Below are 16,664 nucleotides of genomic sequence, written 5' to 3' on the forward strand. Positions count from 1 at the left end.
CAATTCTAATCTTCTAAAAGTGGTCACTTGGCCAACTTTTTTGCTTTTCGTTGCACCATTCCACTTTTAGCGATTTTCAAATGCGATTACAGATCTTCATTAGCTAATGGAACTTCTCCATTAACGTCCAAAGTTGTGTAATTGTGGCTCTTTTACTTATTTGATCTTCATTTCTTTCTGTCTTCTTAACTCTACAACTGCTGCAACCTGAAATCATGCAACCTATGTAAGAATCCAATCATATTCATCACTTAAAGACAACAAAAGCTCATGTAAAGATGCAAATAAGTTGGTAAAATCCCATCTTATCAACCGTGCTTCTCATCTTGATGATATCGACAATAATGTAAGATTCGTAAATAGATTTGTTTTATACTATTTACCAGGGTAGCCTATTATAATCCTCCTTTGTCTAGACTTAGGACAGACAATAGGAGCAAACAACACTAGCATAATTAAAATAAAGGAGAATGAAATTAATGCATGGCGGAGACTTGAGAAATTAATAAAGGGTTGACAAGGAAAATTAAATGCACACACCACAAATAAAATGTTTTATCCAGAAACTAAAGCAGCAACATTATTGCAATTTATAGACCTGTCTTAATTAATTAGCTGCAATTATCTTGTTGCTAGTCATATAGATATCAAATAAAATATGATCAAAGAGTGCAATGGCATATTTTATTTTATTTTAAATTAAGCAAATTCACCTAAAGCTAAGGCTTGGAGGTGATGGGGTTTTGGCTTGATCCCACCTTGTTTATTGATTAGTAATAATTACATAAATGGAGGGGGATGTGAGCCTAACCTCCACAACACACAAGGTGAACAAACTTACCTATAATAAAATTAGTAAAACTCTATAGTGCCACCATTGTGTCTCAAAGAAGTATGACTAAAATAGAGACACTTAAGCATGAAATTAGTCCTATACATAATATAGTGATTCTATAAAAAAAGCTGGGAGAGTTACAAGAGCAAAGTGTTCTTCTAATATATGCACAACAAAAAAATATCTCCCATGGACAGTGATGAAAGAACTGAATTTAACTGACAAAAAATTGGATTTGTCTAGCAAATCCTGAAACTTGGTAACTGCTATTTATCAAGGTGGTAAGGTCCTTTGGAGGCCTGTGGTAAGCTCTTACATTGCCTGATAACCTTCTTTAAGCATAATAGCCAACTTTTCTAGTCCATCAGCAACTAGATTAGCTTCCCTGTAGCAATGAACTACCTCAATGTTTTACCTCTTGAGTGACATATTAATTTCTGAGATTGGTCATGTCCACTTGGACTTGTTGAGGGAGAAGAGAGTATTTGATATTAAGGGTCTCAAAGATTTTCTTCAACTCAAGGATGAGCTCAGTGATCATGTTGCTTCTATTCCCATAGTTCTGGTGGTTAATGGTATGTTGAACACATAGCATCATTCCTATTGTGTGCACATTAGCTATTCCTTTCACTATCACTGAGTGTTTTGGATTCCAATACTTTGGCTTGCTCTCGAGGTACCTATATATATTATATGTTTTCCATCAAACACATAATCATATATATGTTGATTTGAGTTGAATAAATGAACCTCAAATCCACAAAATAAGAAAAGAAAAAGACAAGGTTGCCATCCCATCCAGTGAACTGGAAATATCAAGACAAGTTTGGAATGGTGGCTGACGTAGACTAGTATATCAGGCAATCACAATTTGCTAAAGTTAAAATCAAAACTTAGTTTCTTACTCACTGCATCTAAACACTTAGAATCACTGTGGTCCGGATCAAGAAAACAGAAAGAGGTTAACTTCTGCACACTAATAGACTAATTTTTTTATATCATCAAGTTACCTAAAAGATGGTTATAGATAACTGTTATAAAAAACAGGATTAATAGCTTGAGAAATAAGACAAGTTTTGAGGTGGATATAGCCTCATTTGTGTGGGTTTAGCCGAACCAAGTATTTTGACACAAAATATAGATATATAGGTTAAGAAAACCACATAAATGCATTCAAGGTGTGGTCAATAAAGTGGGTGAAGAACTATGACGTCTCATGTTCAAATTCTAATGGAGGCAAAACACTAGGTGATTCAATTTCTTCCCATCTACCCAAGCCGTGATGGGCAGAGTTACCCAATACCAGAAATAATTGAGGTGCGCACAAGCTGACCCGTACAGTCCACAAAAGTTAAATTGAAAAGAAATTATTAATTAAAAAAAAGGGTGGGTGAAAGTGACAAGAGTTCTTACAATTGAATGGCCTTCTTGAGGGCTATGATGGTTTCCATAGAAGTGTTGGTATCAATATCAAAGGAAATGGTGTCATACATTTCAGGGCTTCTATAGAAGTTGCTTATTGGCTTTGTGATCAAAACTGCATTTGGGTAGATATTTTCTCATTGTCGTAACGGAGAAATACTATTGTCAATATATTCATCTCTTCAACTATCATCTGCATATATACAATAAACATATTTAGAGCTTGTGTAGGTTATATTATTGTAATTAAATAATTGATAAACATTACGTGTTGACAAATAAGATAGAATAAGAAAGATTATTTGCTACATCAGGTTAAAATTAATCCTGAACTCTATTGACAACACAACAATCTCCAATGTCAAAAGGATGGACAACAAACACGAAGATGATGGATTCGAAGATAGTCTTGCAAGTGTTTTGGAAAGAAAATCCCTAAAGGGCAAGTTGGGATAAGAAAGATTATTTTCTACATCAGGTTAAAATTGATCCTGAACTCCATTGAGAACACAACGATCTCCAATGTCAAAAGGATGGACAACAAACACGAAGATGATGGATTCGAAGATAGTCTTGCAAGTGTTTTGGAAAGCAAATCCCAAAAGGACAAGTTGGCATAGGAGGAGAGCAAGTGTGTGGACAAGAGTCCCATCATTAAGAGTGAAATCACAAGTAATATGAAACTCATTATCCCACTTGCTAACTTGTGAAGCTGTTGCACTGCCGTCTTTGTATCATTCAATGAGTGTGCCAAGTACTTCCTCTCATAGTATGCTCCTACCTACATGCACTTAAAAATTAATTGATACCTATTAAAACTTTCAAGAATTTAACTTTCAGAAATTTTACCCTATGCATGGCTGATTTTCGTACGAAGGAAAACATTTTTTTTTTCAAAATAAGTAATTTCTTATTTATTTTTAATATTTAATATGTAAACATAAAATATTTTCCCAAGAAGGGGTGGAGGGGATAAGGGGTAGGGGTGAGTTAGGGATTAGGGGTGGGGATTGGCTGAGTAGTTGGTGATGGGTGAGTAAGGGGGTTTGTATGCTGGTGGTGGGGATGAGGGTGGGAGGCAAGGGGTGGGGGTTGGAGGTTGGGTGTGGCTGTGTGGGAAAGTGGGGGTGGGACAACATGTGGCGTTTTGGGTTAGGGGGAAAGACAATAAGCATGCAAATGACTTATGGAACTTGTTTTCTCTAGTTCTATCAGGGAAGTCGTTTTTCTGATTTTTAGAAAACTTTTCAAAAAATCATTTTAGCCAACCTAACATGGAAAAATTGAATGCTGGGTCTTCATGTTTAATTGATTTTTGTGAACTTTGTGGAGGATCCCACTCATGGGAAAATTGTTCTAAAATTTGGATCATACAGGATGTGTTGTGTGACCCTTCTAAATTTTATGATTGGAACTATTGTTCTAGTCTCTCAAGTGATTTTCACAAAGTAGATGTTGTAAATGATACTTGGCTATTGGTTCGAGCTCACCGATTAGAGGTATGGGAGGATTATCTTGATGAAATTACAAGTGACATGGCATACTTCATGGAAGAAAGAACAAAGCTCAAACAAGAGATAGACCAATTTGGCTTAGATATCCATGACCTGCAGGCTCAATAAATAAAAAGGTTGAGGCGTCTGATGCCCAAGTACCAATTGTTGTGGATAGCGGCCAGCATGTGTAGCCGATAGAGGAATTCCAACCATTTGATCAGATCTTTCCTCTCAAATCGCTGGTCTTTAATTATTGCCCCTGCTTCTCATTTAATGAAATTCTTTTGGCCAAAGTACTCTTATCCGCTAGTCTACAAAACAAGATATTCTGGGTTCGATCCCCAATAGAGGTGATGAATTCGTTGTTTTCTTCTCATTTAATTCATGAACTTTGCCTTGTCCGACATAAGTTATGTAGGAATTAAATTATCCGGCATAAGTTTTGTAATAACTAATACGCAAGGTATAAGTTTATAGAAACTTTGCCTTATCCGGCATATAATTTCTGTAGGAATTAAATTTTTCGGTATAAGTTGTGTAGTGCCGAGTGAATTAGTTACTACACAAATTATGCTGGAAAATTTAATTCCTACAGAAATTATGCCGGACAAATAGAAACTTTGCCTTGCGAAATTAGGGTCAAAGATAAAGGTGGACCGATTTTTTTTTTGTTTTGTTTTTTTGATGTCAGGGATATTTTTGATCATTTTCTTGTTACTTAAAGTCCCGAAGGGCATGTAAGATACATACTTATATTATTAATATCTCAAATAAAGAATAAGAATCATCTTTGAATTTTCTATTATATCTACTACTAACTTTGGTCAAAAGCAAAATTAATTATATGTTTTATGACCTTAATGATATCCTTCATGATGAAGGAAAATGTTTTAATTTGTCTTTATGGACTTCATTACAATGGTCTTTATGGCCTTAATTACTCTTAAAGTTTCAAAAATGTTTATAGATAAAAGACAGCTATTTTGCTATACATCTGATCTTATGGGATCATCCATTGACATAGCAAAAAATATAAAGTAAAATCCTTTCTTATTCTCCATTTTTTGGCCAATTGTGTTTGAGCAAACTCCAAACTTCCAGCCACTAGTGCAAGTGTTTGGAGGTGCTGTGAAACCTTAGGGAGCGACCTGGCTAAACAATTTGCACCACAGTCGGTCCGAAATCGCTTTTAAGGTAGTGACTTTCCACAACGCAGCGTTCATCCGATAAGTTGATTGTATCCTTTTGTTTGTTTTACTGATTAATATTGCTAATATTTCTAACAATTTCAATCGATTTGTTTTATACAATACTGATTAGTAGCATATGGAGAGGTAAAAAAAATTTATATATATATATATTGGTGATGAAAGGTAAATTACTTTTATTTCCTCTCTAAGAATGTGGTCATGGAAAAAAAGAAGAAGATGAGAAATCTATTTTGTCTAAAAAAAAAAAAGTGGGAAATTTTGGCATTAATAAATTTGAGTAAGCGTATGATATAACTATTGTGGTTATTTCTCAAGTGAATCTTGTGGACTCTTTTACTCCTAGGCAAATATGTGCTAACAAAGTTAATCTTGTGTCACCCAAGTTGAAGAAGAAGAATGATTTATTATGTTGGTTATTCAAAACTACTCAAGTTCTTCTTAAACTTGTATTTGGAAGAAAAATGGAGTGAAGGTTTTATTTGTGTGTGATTTATTGTGTCAACCTAAATATTATTGTTGATACTTATTATCTTATTTATCTGTGGTAACCACTGCTTCTTTTCTCTGAGAATGCTTTATCAGTGGCTTTTTCGCTTTCGTTAGTTGCATTTTCATATTGCTTTGAGCTATTTGTGCTTATCTGACCTTTTCTTGTCATGTTTTCTCTTGAGCCGAGGGTCTTTCGGAAATAGCCTCCCTATCTTCCGAGATAGGGGTAAGGTCTGCGTACACTTTAACCTCCGGACCGAACGTTGAGATTTGATTTGGTATGTTGTTGTTGTTGTTGTTGTTGTTGATACTTACTTTTCTCATATTGTTTTCTTAAGATATTTGTTGATGATGACATAGTGTGAGTAAATTTTACATGATTATTTGGATGAAGTTATATTATTAGCTTGTTATTTATAAGATGAAATGGCTTATGAGAAATTAGAAATACTTCGTATGAGCTATGAAAATATTATTCCCCTATATTAAAATTTTAAAGATGTGGGGGTTACGGTATCTTACTAGAGTTATGGTGAGAGAATCTTTTAAAAGTGATAATATTTCACTTAGGTCTTGCAATTCAAAGTGTTCTGAAAAAGAAAAATTTGAGGAAAAAAAATAGTAGCTGAATTTGTCATGGAATATGAGTTTGTAATATTGAATTGATTGGCAATGAGGTTGAATGGTTACGAAACCTCTTGATGAGTATTCCCTTAGGATTTAAACCGACATTTTTGAGTCGATGAATTGTTATTGTCAAGTCGTAATAGCCATTGCAAAAGATAAATCTTGTGATTGGATGATGATTAATAGAGAACATTTTATTTTACATAACATTATGAATATAGTGCTAAAAAGGAATTCTAGCAAGTATGCTAATATTTATCTCATAATTTTTGTTGCTTATAATGATAATGCAAGTTGATTGGATGGGTGTTATATATATCTGAAGGAACTCATGTATGTGTTGGAGCATGACATTTAAATATTAAATTATAATGTTAAATTAAAGTACATTATTTTAGTGGGTAGAGAAAATAGTCAGATGCCCCCTCAACGTTTAGATTTAATTATAGCCTTTTGCTTTTCATGAAGATCCTATTACCCCTGACCTTATTTTTTATGTATTTTTGTACTCTTTTTGGGCTATTTTTACACAACCCCCACTTTTTTAGTGTTAGGTGAGATACACGTGCCCAGGAAACAACCAGAATTTCTACACAAAATAAAGCTGCGAAAATGGTTTAAAATAGGCTAAAATTTGATCAAAATCAATTTCAAATGTCTCAAATTTTGTATTCAGCTTCCTCAAGATGTTTCCAAGCTATTCAAACAATACCCATGATTTTGAACTCACTTTTCAGATTGTGATTCTAAACTCAAGCTTAAAACGGAACTTCCATGGCTGCACTTCGAGCTTTTCAGATTTTCTTTGCTGTTGTTCGTCAATCCAAAGCAGTAGATAAGCTCAAAACTAGCTTAGGTATTCAATAATAACCAGGTCTTGAACTCATTACCCACACAAATTTTTTAAAACTCGTTGTCCAGTTCGGATCGAGCTTGAAGTTTGTGCTTCAATGGTGGGTTTTCAACTACAAAGCTATTCCCAACAATAAACTCACACCTGCTATTTCAAACTTCAGCCAATGAATCAATTCATGACTTCACATTTTAGCCCAACAATAACCCAGTTGAGAAGCAAACACCAACAAATGGAATCCGAATATTTTGGATTTCAGATAGTCGAAACAGTGATAATATTTTAATTTCTTTTTGGATTTTCAGATTTTGATTTTGTTTTTTTTTTTTGAATTTTCAAAATCAATGAAACAATTGAATATAAGAATACCCAATTATCCCAAAGCTCAGTCACTTAATTTCAACGCCCCCACCGCAACACTAGCTCCACCACCTAGTCACCCACTTAATTTTTATTCAATTGCACTTTAAAATTTTAAAAATTTCATGATTCTTGAATCCAAATAGGTTGATTTCTTGAAAATACATGTACGATTGATGATGAAATTGAATGTGGGTGTGTTAATGGAGGAAGAAAATGGGTTTTAATTGAGAAGGATAAAGAAAAGAAAAAAGAAAAAAAATGCATGATTCTTGAACCCAAATAGGTTGATTTCTTGAAAATATATGTATGTTTGATGATGAAATGGAATGTAGGTATATTAATTGAGGACGAAAATGGGTTTTAATTGAGGAAGATAAAGGAAAGAAAAAGAAAAAAAATCATGATTCTTGAAAAGATATGTATGTTTGATGATGAAATGGATGGAGGAAGAAAATGGGTTTTAATTGAGGAAGATAAAGGGATGAAGATAAAATTGAAAGATATCTTCCGTTAATTAAGGAAGATAACGGAGGTGGCGGCGGATATGGTCTTTCAGGTGAGATGTGGTGGTGGAATTTTTTAGTGATGAAGGAAATAAAATTATTGGATGATTTTATTGGTTAATTAGAGTTTAATTAGTGTAAATATAATTAATGAAAGAAAAATCAAATGAATAATAAGGAAAAGACTAAAATTTAAAAAAATTCTGACATGGCGTTGATGTGGCCATGTTCAAAAATGCCCTCACGCGCCTACTTCAAGTTAATGACACGCCATTATGTAAGAATGGCCAAAAAAGGGTACAAAAATACAGAAAAAAAAGGCCGGGGGAGGGGGGGGTAATAGGACGCCCGCAAAGGTTAGGTGCGTCATAATTAAACCGCGCAAACGTTAAGGGGACATCTGACTATTTTCTCTTAGTGGGTATGAATTGACAAAAAATGGGTTAATTATTCCCAATTTATCAAAGCTGTGAGCTTATGATTGAAGGAAAGTATTGTCTTCATACATTTCTCTTATTCATGAAGTAATTTTATTACTAAGATGTTCACTTCGAGATCTTGTTTAATTTCATGTGCAGTTATCTTCGTCAAATAACTTTTGGAGACATGCTAATTATAATAATAACATAAATGATGGGCAGCGAGGCTAGCTATGAGAGATTTGAACGGAAACAAACCCGAGACAACAATAATTTTCTTTGAGAATGAAAATTGTCATATTTCAATAGAAAGATAGAGACAATTTCAAAGTGCAAGAAAGAAAGTGGCAAAAATCAGGTTCCATTTTCTTACAACTCCTCTCTTATTTATTTATGAATCTACCCTTGTGTTTCTTATAAAATACTAGTGATATAAGTGATTAGGGTTGTAACGACTCGTTAGGTTGTTATGTACATTTTGACCATTTTACCCCTGCTGATCCATTTCCGAGACTAGGAGCCAGTCTAGTGAAACCTTAAGGAGCTAGAATCCTTAAGTGAAGGAATTTCACCAATAGTTGAATTTTGGGTAAACAGACCTTTTTCGAATTTCCATCAATTTCGTGAGGTCTGCAGGGTCGATTATAACTTGGCGGGGCTGATGGTTTGATTTCTGAGATGCTTGCTTTATTTCGTTGGGGGGGTTGACTTAGTAAATTAGACATCCGTTGGGAATTTTAAGGTCATGGGTGAGTTCGTAGCGCATTTTTTTACCTATGCGTGCATATCTAGTTTGTGTATGTGGGGCCTCAGACTAATGTCGGGATTTTGAGAAAACTTGGTGAAAAATCAGAAGTTTCTGGTTCTGGTGTGACTACCTTAGCGGGCATGGTGCCGCTATAGCGGGACCGCCACATCGGAGTGTTGACTACCACCGCGGTGAGTTGGGTTTTGGGGAAGTCTGCTATAGCGGAACGCGGGCCGCCATAGCGGGACTGCTACGGCGCGATCTAGACCGTTATGGCGAGCCGTGCCTTTTAATGAGGTACGCCACAACGGGGTGTCCCATTGCTATGGGGGGGGACATTGGCGGAAACATCAACTTCTTTGCGGAATCATCGGGGAAACATTAACCCATTTTTATATTGCTAAGTACGAGTCATTAGCCATAAACTACCCTAAACATTTCCCAGAGCAATAGAGGCGATTTATTTCATTACTTTGGTGGAAGCATCCTTAAAGGTAAGTCCTAACCATTACTTTGTTCACTTTCATTCCTCCATTAAGTTCTTATGCCAGTTCTAGATTCTCTAATGGTGTAAGAAAATACTAGAACCCTAGTGTTGCACCTCGAAAATTTGGGTTGTCGTACTGTGAGTAGTCTAGAGTAAGCATAAGGTGAGCATGGAGATTTTATGACCATAAGAAGGATATTTGGTAGCTTTAAATTGTATGCGATAAGAATTTGGAGTTATATGAATTGGTGAGACTAAGTTCGTCAGAGGAAAGTGAAGTATAAGTTGTGTTTGGGAAAGGTTCTGTAATTATCGAGCTAACGATTATTTAGTAAGGTCTTAAGGATGAGTTATAAGGTTCTTTGAATCATTAATGAAGTGTTAAATAAGTTTTAAGAAGGTTCCATAAGGATCAGAGATCAAACGAATCAACGAGAGCATTTTCGGAAAAAGGGTGAGTTATACGACCAACTATACAGTCTGTATAACTTTATACGGTCCGTGGTCCTTTAAAGAAAAGGAATGGACCATTATGGGACTTATACGGTCACTTATACGGACCGTATAAAGTTATATGGACCGTATAAGTGTCCGTATAAAATCATTACTAGATTTTTCTATTTCAATATATATATGTCCCAAGTTCTTATTTTTCATTTTCTCACTTTCTCCAAATCCTCTTGAAGCCTCTAGAGTATTCTATACACCATACCAAAACATATCCAATTGAAGAGAGATCAAAGATCCAACACCAATAATCAAGGGAAATCAAGTGTGTGGATGTTCACTAGGGTTGACCAGAACCAAGAACCTCTTCTTGATGGTGAAGTTGGGCTTTCTCGAGTGGAGTATTTCCATCCAAAGACCATTCCTATGTTATCAAAGATGAGTTCACATTTAAATTCATGTACTAATAAGTATTGAATGGTTGAAAGACTTGGATTATGGAAGAAAATAAAGCATGAAGTTCAAATATGGAAATAGTTGGATTCTTGAATGGTAACTTGACTTGGGTCATAGTTCTTGACATACCATGAGTTTAATCTTGTTATGAATGATATTAAGGATGTTGAAGAAGCATTATATGAAGAAGCATTATATATAAATGAACACAACATTATGTTGTAATTACGATTATGGATACCCTTGAAGGGGGATTGTGAGAATTGAATAATGTTTAACTTGAAGAAGTTTATTGATTATGATATCTTGGGTGTTGTTAATGATGTTTGGGAGTTGTTTATCATACGGAGAAAGTTGTAGAAACAAAGGAAACGCTGCCTAATTTTCATTAGCCCTTAGTTGTTTTAGTTGAGGCCTAAGTATGTTTCCGGTTATCTAATCTTCGTACGAATTCTCTTGAATGTAGAATCGTTAGCTTGGAAGGGGAACGTTCGTTGTTGAGGGGACGTGAAGGTATGTAAGGCTAGTCCCTTTTTTTTTCTAAGACATGATTCCTATAACCTGATTCCCTCTATCTTTCCATGATTTTCTTACATTCTGGAAATTAGAAGTCCATGATTGCTAAGAGCTTCTAATGAGATAAAGCTAAGAGATGTGTTATGAATATGATAGCGATAATGATGAATCTATGCCCAGATATTTTAAAACTCATCATATGATGTTATTATGATGTTCATGATTTTTACACGATTCCTTGATGTTATTCATTGTTAATAGTCTATTCTTATAATACTAATTCCTTTAAGCTGAGATATGACGATTATGATTATTCCATAATATAATCGGAGGTTACCAACCTTACGTCACTCCGATAGAGTTACAGTTTTTACTTGAGCTCTTATGCAGGCTTCATGTTAAGTAAATGATGATGATTACACCGTGTCTATATGGCACGGGCAGCACCTCTACGGCGGGCGGCTTATGGATCATGATGAAAACACCACTAGTGGGCGACGTGTGATGATTCCCGGGACACGGGCTAATGATGTTATGTATTCAGACAGTTATGTACGTATGTGTGATTTGTTTTAAAGGTAAAAGTGAGTATGCATGATTCCGCCTCAAGAGGCAAGCAGTTACAGTTATCCTTTCTTCTTGTGCTTTCTATACTTCCTTTCGATGTCATCATATATGCCTTACATACTCAGTACATTGTCGTACTGACGTCATTTCTTTTATGGATGTTGTGTTCATGCCCACAGGTAGACAGGGAAACAACCCATACACCTAGGAGCCTTACCAGCAGCTGTACAGGAGCACTCCACTACTCTAGAGTCGTCGCTTATTGGTACATTCTTTTGTGTACATACTGAGGGCATGGTGGGGTCCTGTCCTATCCTTATGTTCAGCACTCCAGTTAGAGGCTCGTAGATACATATGTGTGGGTAGTAGATGTTATGTGGTCTCATCAGTGTATATTCTGTATATCATTTCCGTAGCCTTGTGGGCCTACACATATTTATATGTATAATTTGGGAGATGTAGGTGATCATTTCATAGTAAGTTTACTTCGAGAATTATGTTTGTGTGAGATGAGTATGATAGTTAGAAAGGTATGCGGTGCTCGGTAGTCAGCTCTGGGTACCCGTCATGGCCCCCTAGTCGGGTCGTGACATCATATCTCGCATCTACGAGATCTTATTGAACCCCTCAGGTTCGCAGGTGCAAACTAAACCTCACAGGTGCGGGCTCTTGTCTACGGCCTTTTTCTTGTAGTTGCAAGCCTTGCCCAACTTTCCTTTCCTCGCACCTGTGGCCCACCACGCATAGGTGCTAGCCCAACCTCACTAGCGCGAGACACATAGCACCAGAAAAATCAAAAGAATTCTAAATTTTGATCCAATACCGGAAACTCATCAGAGACCTCTCGGATATTAACCAAATATGTAAACCACTCCTAAAATACACTACGAAATCACTCGCGTACTTATACTTTCCAAAAGAGATCACCCTGACCTGGTCAACACCAAATTCCTTAAAACTTTATTTCCAACAAGAGACCATAATACCTACGAGTCCCTCGGGAACTGAACCAACTACTCAACCAAATTACAATCGACATTTCGGACCTAATGGAATTGATGAAATTCCCAAAAAGAGTAAAACCTCATACCTTCTAACTAGGCCTTATTCATGATTTGGGGACTTAGAAACCAAGGCGGAAAGAGTTGGATTTGCAAATTTTGCCTCAGGACAGTAAAACGACGTTTTATGTCATTTGTACAGGCCGTTCTTTGGAGACATACCCCACAAGGAAAGATTTGAAGTCACTGAAATTTGACATTTACAGGTATGGAAAGATTGTACGAGCTGTACATATATGTACGGGGCCGTACTTTCCATCGTACATTTTCTACGGGACGTACATATATCACGTATCCCACTTATGGAAAATCGGAGGTTCTATAAATTGCCATTCCAGGTACGGCCACAATGTATGGCCCGTACATAGTGTCCGTACTTCTTCCATCTTAGCAAAAAATATAAATACATGGATTTAGTTTTTAATCCTATTTTTTCATACTCTCAAGCCCTAGAGGGAAGTTCTTCTCTTCACACCATTAAAATATACCAAGGCAAGCCTATTCCAAGCCTTTCAAGTGAATTCTAACATATACACATGATTTATAGGTAGAAATTTGTTGTCTCTAACATAGGGTTTTCAAGGAAACCCATCTCAAGGATCGAAGGTTGAAGCTTTTGGGATTCATCTTCAAGTTTAGATCGTTTCTACAGGTTTTGGAGCAAATAAGGTATGTAGGGCTTCTATCCACGTGTGGGAATATCATTGTTCTTCCCCACACCATGTTCTTCCATGAAATTATGAAGGTTCACCAAAACTAGGGTTTCTAGTCAAATTCATGATGATCCTAAGTACATGTACCATGATCTACTATGTTTGTATTAACAATTTGTTATTATGTTCATAATATTCCATTTTGGTTATAGGGAATCTGTCTGTAATCCATGAACACCCATGCTTTGCATTACATGGGTTCTTAAATGAAAGATATTAATTACTATGCTTATTTTCATGAAATTCTACATGCTTCCATGTTTTCATACAAGTTGTACTATATATCTATATTCATGTTATATTACGCTCACGAATTATGTTTACAATCATGTTTATATAATTCATGGGCTTCTAAGACAATTATATCCAAGTTCATGTTTTGGGAGTTGCATAGATTACCGAGAAGGTATAATATCTAAAACCATGTATGCCAGCATAGAATAAGGATCGCTCAGCTTAATTAAGACAATTCCTTCATGTTTACTCATTGCGGGTTATTGGATCCATTCATGTCATGTTTATGTCTCATAACCCGACAAGGTATGAGATGGCTTAGCTGATCGGGAAGAGATCAGACGCCACACACTCACGTGGTGATTACATATTAGTTACGCTAAGGCTTTCCCATTTAAAATGTTTTACTCATGTTATGTATACTCATGTCAGATGATACTCATTTCCATGTTCAGCTTACAGTTTCAGTTTCAGTTCAGCTCTTGCTATTTCATGTGCCATGTTTATTTCATTCAGCTGCTTTACATACCAGTAAAATTTAAATGTACTGACATCCCCATTTATTGTCTTGGTGCTGCATTTCATGATACAGGTATTGATTTACAGGGCGACAAATCGGCTCATTAGGATATTGCCAGTATCAGCTTTTGGTGAGCCCTATCTCATTCGGGATTTTATACAAATTTATATTATGTTAGTTATGAAGTAATGGTATGCCGGAGGCCTTTTCCCGATAAATAGTTTAGCAGTCAGACTCATGTCAGAGGTTTCGTACACTAGTTTTGCATGTCATGTTAGATGCTCAGTTTTGGTTAGCCTTTTTTGGCAACATATTCATGAAGTCCCGTACTTATGTTTAATGCAAGTATTTTAAGATTTATTATGATATTTCATACTTATGTAAACTTTCATGAGTTAAGTCATATTGAGTACTTGTTCCTATCTCATGTTGACTCTGCAAGCCATATGGTTTGCTCGGTCATATGCAGCAAGGCTCCGAGTGTCGTGTTACGTCCAAGCCATGGTTTGGTGTTTGACAAAGCTTGATATAAGAGCCCCAAGATCAAGAGTCCCAGCGAGTCTATGAAACTGTGTCCATTGGAGTTTCCTTTATATGTGTGTGCCGGCCACACATATAAATGGTTGACTACCAAGACATATAGGATTGTCTCGCTTCTAGGATTGTCTCGCTTCTTTCATACTCTAGATCGTGCAGTTAGAACTATATTCTGATGAATCCTTCTAACTCGTGCATATTAGATATTTAAAAAAATGCCAGCTAAAAGGGACTGTTAAGGGGGAAGTGCTAGTAGATGGTCAAATAGTTCTAGGACCAAGGAATTCCTACATATGAAGCCTCTAGTGTTTGCAGGGACTGTTAAGGGGGAAGATCCTTAAAATTTTATTGATGTGATCCACAAGGTTTTTCATGTCATGCATGCTTCAGAGACGGAGGCAGCAGAGTTAGGACCTTATCAGTTGCAGGATGTTGCTCATATCTGGTATGAATCATGGGAACAGCCTCGCGCAGAGGATGCATATATTGTAAATTAGGATGAGTTTGTAGATGCCTTTATTGATTACTTTCAGCCGCTTGAGGTCTGGGAGGCAAAGGCCTATGAATTTGAGAGATTCAGATAGAATGATATGAGTGTGAATGATTATTATCTCAATTTTATTTCTTTGGCCAAGTATGTTGCACATATGGTCCTTGATATGAGGGCCAGTGTTAGGCAATTTATTTTGGGCCTTATACCCGATTTGTATGGTGATGCAAATATTGCTGCTCAGAATAGAGAGATGACTATCAACAAAATGGTTGCTTTTGTACAAGGTAATGATGATAGAATGAAAGAGGAAGAGGCTCTTCAGAAAGAGAAGAAAAGGGAATTCAACAAATGAGCTAAGTCTACAAGTAACTTCAGTCGTAGGGGGGGGGGGGGGTGGGGAGGGGGTGTGGAGGCAGGAAATTCTTCAAGAATAGGCTAGCAGGACCCGCTCCCTCTACATGCAGTGCCCCAGCCCCAAAGTTCAGGAATGATCAGAAGAGAAAGAATTTTAGGCCAGCAGGCTCCTATTCCCAAGCTAGTGTGGTCAAAAGCCTTATGATAATCCAGTTTGCAGTAAATGTGGTAAGAGACACCCAACAGAGTGTCGCATGGGTATGGATATATGCTTTTGGTGTGGTCAGCGGGACCATTTTTAGAGGGACTGTCCATTAGCGTGGCAAGGTACCGGAGGTAACGTGGCTCAGCCCACAAATTCAACAGCTCCTCGGAGCTCTCAAGCCCAGTCACGGCATGCAGCTAAGTCTGGTAATGCAAGCGGAGGTCGAAACTACTTGTATGCTTTAACAGGTCAGGATATAGAGGCATGTGCAGATATTGTCACAGGTACATTAATAATTTTCACTTTTGACGTTTATGCCCTTATTGAACTGGATCCACCTTATCTTCAGTAACCCCATTTATTGCTAAAAAATTTGGGATTGAACCATTGAAGTTGCATGAACCCTTTGAAGTGTCCACTCCAGTTAGAGAGTCAGTTATAGCTAGGCGTATTTATAGGGTTTGCCAGGTTCTAGTCTATCACCGCAACACTGTAGTCGACTTAGCAGAGTTGGAGATAGTAGATTTTGATGTAATGATGGGTATGGATTGGCTGGCTTCATATTATGCCACAGTAGGTTGTAGAACCAAATCGTAAGATTTGAATTTCCTAATGAACGAGTCATAGAGTGGAAAGGAAATTCCGTAGTACCGAGGGGTACATTTATTTTCTATCTCAAAGCTAGAAAGATGATCTCCAAGGGGTATATTTATCACTTCGCTCGAGTCAAGGATACAGATACCCAGACTTTAACTCTCTAGTCCGTACCAGCTGTTAATGAGTTTCCAGAAGTCTTCCCAGAAGATCTTCTTGAAGTTCTTTCCGACAGGGAGATAGACTTTGAAATTGATCTACTTCCCGGCACTGAGCTGATATCTATTCCACCATACAAAATTGCTCCGCCAGAGTTGAAAGAGTTAAAAGCCCAGTCAAAAGATCTTCTTGACAAGGGATTTATTTGGCTAAGTGTTTCACATTAGGGAACGCTAGTCCTATTTGTTAGAAAGAAAGATGGTTCCTTACGCATATATATTGACTACCATTAGTTGAACAAAGTTAGCATTAAGAACAAGTACCCTATCCCCAGAATCAATGACTTATTTAACCA

At 36.6% G+C, this 16,664-nt stretch overlaps 1 pseudogene; it reads right to left on the reverse strand.

Moving 5' to 3' along the window:
• Positions 1-664: 664 nt before the first annotated feature.
• The window catches only part of LOC132061329 (mechanosensitive ion channel protein 10-like), a 48,664-nt pseudogene continuing 32,664 nt past the window's right edge, over positions 665-16,664 (reverse strand).

Source organism: Lycium ferocissimum, chromosome 6, assembly GCF_029784015.1.
Source record: "Lycium ferocissimum isolate CSIRO_LF1 chromosome 6, AGI_CSIRO_Lferr_CH_V1, whole genome shotgun sequence".
NCBI classification, from domain to species: domain Eukaryota; kingdom Viridiplantae; phylum Streptophyta; class Magnoliopsida; order Solanales; family Solanaceae; genus Lycium; species Lycium ferocissimum.